General features: G+C 30.2%; 1 protein-coding gene across 1 annotated transcript in view; it reads left to right on the top strand.

The window, feature by feature from the left end:
* Nucleotides 1-3,026: 3,026 nt before the first annotated feature.
* Nucleotides 3,027-4,374, top strand: part of LOC106476957 — a 6,962-nt gene continuing 5,614 nt past the window's right edge. Inside the window, exon 1 of the mRNA XM_022380688.1 lies at nucleotides 3,027-3,181. The gene's annotated coding sequence lies outside the window, so the exon portion shown is untranslated. The remainder of the gene's footprint in view (nucleotides 3,182-4,374) is intronic.

Genomic DNA, 4,374 nt, shown 5'->3' with positions numbered 1-4,374 from the left:
ATATCTGATGTATAAATACACTTTTTAATCCGGAAGATAAGAAGACAAATACCAAAACCAAGTGTATAAAAATATGCCTTAATCAGGAGCATAAGAACACATGGACCAGAATCAGGTGTATAAAAACACTCTTTAATCAGCAACACAAAAATAGGGATCAAAATCACACGTATAAAAAAAACTCTTTTAATCAGTAACATAAGAACACAAAAACCTTGATCAGATGCATAAACACTCTTTAACCAGGAACATAAGAACACTAGGACCAAAATTGCATATATAAAAATACTCTTTAATCAGGAATATAAGAAACAAAACCAATATCCGATGTAAAAAATAAACTTTTTTAATCTGGAAGATAAGAACACAAATACCAAAACAAGATGTATAAAAATATTCCTGAATCAGGAACATAAGAACACAAAGACCAAAATGAGATCTATAAAAATACTCTTTAATCCAGAATATAAGAAAAAAAACAATATCAGATGTACAAAAACACTCTTTAATCTGGAAGATAAGAACACAGGTACCAAAACCAGATGTATAAAACATTCTTTAATAAAGATCATAAAACAAGAACCAGAATAAAAAATTTAATCAGGAACATAGGAGCACAAGGAGCAGTATGAGATATATAAAAACACTCTGTATCAGAAACATTAGAATGCAAGTATCAGATGTAAAAAAACATTCTTCAATACAGAACACAAGTATCAAAACCATTTGTATAAAAACACTCTTTAATCAGGAACATAAGAACACAAGTATCAATATCAGATGTATAAACACTCTTTAACTTGGAACATGAAAACACAAGTATCAATATCAGAGGTATAAACACTCTTTAATCAGGAACATAAGAAAACAAGGATCAAAATCAGAACTATAACACATTTTAATCAGAAACACTTTCATCAGGAACATAAGAGCACAAGATGTAGTATGAGATGTATAAAAACACTCTGTAATCAGAAACATTAGAATGCAAGTAGCAATATCAGAATTATTAAAACATTCTTTAATGAAGAAAATAAGAAAATAAAGTCCAAAACCAGATGTATAAAAACTCTCTAAATCAAGAACATAAAGACCAAAACCAGATGTACAAAAACACTCTTTAATACGTAAGATAAGAACACAGATACCAAAACTTGATGTATAAAACATTCTTTAATAAAGAACATAAAACAAGAACCAGAATAAGATGTATAAAAAAATTTAATCAGGAACATAAGAGCACAAGCAGCAGTATGAGATATTTAAAAACACTCTGTACCAGAAACATTAGAATGCAAGTATCAGATGTATAAAAACATTCTTCAATACAGAACACAAGTATCAAAACCATTTGTATAAAAACACTCTTTAATCAGGAACATAAGAACACAAGTATCAATATCAGATGTATAAACACTCTTTAACTGGGAACATGAAAACACAAATATCGATATCAGAGGTATAAACACTCTTTAATCAGGAACATAAGAAAACAAGGATCAAAATCAGAACTATAACACATTTTAATCAGAAACATAAGAAAAGAAGGACCAAAATCATATGTATAAAAACACTCTTTAATCAGGAACACAAAAACATGGATCGAAATCACATGTATAGAAAAAAACTCTTTAATCAGTAACATATGAACACAAGGACCTTGATCAGATGTATGATATACATATACATATGTATAAAGGGCTCTTTATGTATAAACACTCTTTAACTGGGAACATGAGAACACAAGTATCGATATCAGATGTATAAACACTCTTTAATCAGGAACATAAGAAAACAAGGATCAAAATCAGAACTATAACACATTTTAATCAGAAACATAAGAAAAGAAGGACCAAAATCATATGTAGCAAAACACTCTTTAATCAGGAACACAAAAACACGAATCGAAATCACATGTATAAAAAAAAAACTCTTTAATCAGTAGCATAAGAACACAAGGACCTTGATCAGATATATGAAAACACAATTTAATGAAGAACAAAAGAATACAAGGACCAAAATCTGTATAAAAACACTCTTTGATCAGTGACTTAAGAAAAAAAGAACCAGTATCAGATGTATAAAAATATTGTTTAATGAAGAAGATAATAGACAAAGACCAAAACCAGTTGTATAAAACACTTTCATCAGGAACATAAGAACACAAGTATCAATATTAGATGTATATACACTCTTTAATCAGGAATACCAATAACAAACCTGATGTATAAAAACTCTCTTTAATCAGGAATACAAGGACCAAAACTTGATGTATAAGACATTTTTCATCACATACATTAAGGACCAAAACGAGATGTACAGCACATAAGAAGTTGCTTTTGGTGTGATGTTACGCCTTACTTATGATTAACATTTTTTCCTATTAAAAAATAAAGTATTAATTACGAATAGAGTACGGTTATAACATGTTGAGCAGCTCCAATATTTTAATTTTGGTTCTGACAGCAGAATAAACGAGAAATACATTACTAAATCGAAACTTGTTAGAGAGACATCCTGAATTCCTTTATTAAATGACACAAAACCGGCCTTGGGCCTTAATAGTACAGGAAACGAGACACCTATTTTTTATTTCCTTTTATACTTTTACAATCCTTTGTCCTGTTACTTAGTAGGGATGAAATCGTATTCGAGAAAAATGCTACATTTATTAAACATGGGTTTATAAAAACACCATACTTACATTTCAAACTCACAAAGCAGTAGCGATGAATATATAGGCTTAGAGATAATTAAAAATTATTCATTTTCAACACACAGTTGAGAAAGACGTATTTTTACGACGTACAAGTGATATATATATATATATATATATTTTTGGAATAATTCATCAACGTGTCGCTATGATTATATCGACCAATCATTACTGTATAATAGATTGAATAGAAGCTACGAAAATGATTGTGACATTTAATGACTGAACACCTCAACACGCCACTTCCGGTGTTTTCAGCTTGTATAGCACAGATTATTCGTGAATGAAACTTCCTTCAGAGAACACGTGGCTCACATAAATACTTCAGTACTGCACGTATAATATCAATATCATTTATTACAAAAGAGCATGTAAATGTAGATGTTTATTAGTATCAGTCACCCTATATATGTTAGACAAACCTTCTAAAACCGCAGTGAAAAACCACCAAGTTTGACAAGTCAGGTACGTATTCCTATCAATAATACTTTCATCTCATCGTGAAACAAGTCTTTAGAGTAAATATTTAATGCAGATTAGTTTTGGATAATGTCTTGGCAATAACTCGGTTAATCAACGGACAGATTCAGGTATATCCTTAGATTTAGAACCTCAACATTATAAGAATCACAACACACAGGTTGAGCTAAGTCCTTAACATTGCTTTATTTTTTATGGTTTATTTAACTATAAGAATCACTTCACACAAGTTCAGCGATGTCCTGAAAACCCTAACGTTGATATCTTACTTAAAACAAAGTAACAGTAAGAACCACCATCTACAGGTACAGTGATGTCGTTAAAACCTAAACGTTGTTGTTTTAGTTGCAACTCAGATAATGGTAACAATCACCATACACAGATTAAGCTACCACCAAGCACAATAGTTCTTAGTATGTAGGGATGGTCCGATAAAAAATGGCTGTCGCATTCAATATATTACTCAATGATCCTTATAAGTAACTGCTAAAGTTGAGTTATAGCCTTATTTGAGCACCTAATTGCCATTATCGAGTATTTTACAGTTTGTGAGGCTCCCAGTATTATTGAAAATTGTTGTTAAAGTAGAGAACTGGGAACTAGCTAAAGAGTCAAAGTATTCACCTTTCTTTTTATATTTTCCCCAAGATAGCCAAAAATATGAATGAAGTTTTCGCAATGGCTTTAGTACGACAGAAAATTATTTTAAGAGTACTTGGGAATATGCTATCACTATGCATGGTAGTGTTTGGTATAAGCTAAAAAAAATCATATTTGCGGTGTAAACGATATTATCATTACCCCTTGAAGTTAGCTTTTTAGAGAAATCTGAGGTACCTTTAAAAAGCTCAAGAACAGAATGAAACATGAATTACCAGCCAATAATAGATGAACATTAGATAACTGTAACAATGAAACTTGACATTTGAAAGAAATATTTTCATTTGTTCAACTATAATAGTGCTTAAATGTAAATAAAGATCTGATATAACTAAACTAAGTATGGCAGAAACGCAAATGGTATAGAGTATTTTCCTTACTTCCTTAATGTAACACACTGAAAATTATGAAGATTATACAGTGTCGTAAATAACTTCAGACATTTTTACGTATAATCTCTAAATTTTGTAAAACTTGTAGGCATCCCATTTAATAGTAATTATTTAGGAAACCAAAAA

The sequence above is a fragment of the Limulus polyphemus genome, unplaced genomic scaffold (genome assembly GCF_000517525.1).
Source record: "Limulus polyphemus unplaced genomic scaffold, Limulus_polyphemus-2.1.2 Scaffold12268, whole genome shotgun sequence".
Lineage (NCBI taxonomy): Eukaryota > Metazoa > Arthropoda > Merostomata > Xiphosura > Limulidae > Limulus > Limulus polyphemus.
This window is presented reverse-complemented; position numbering and strand designations above follow the sequence as displayed.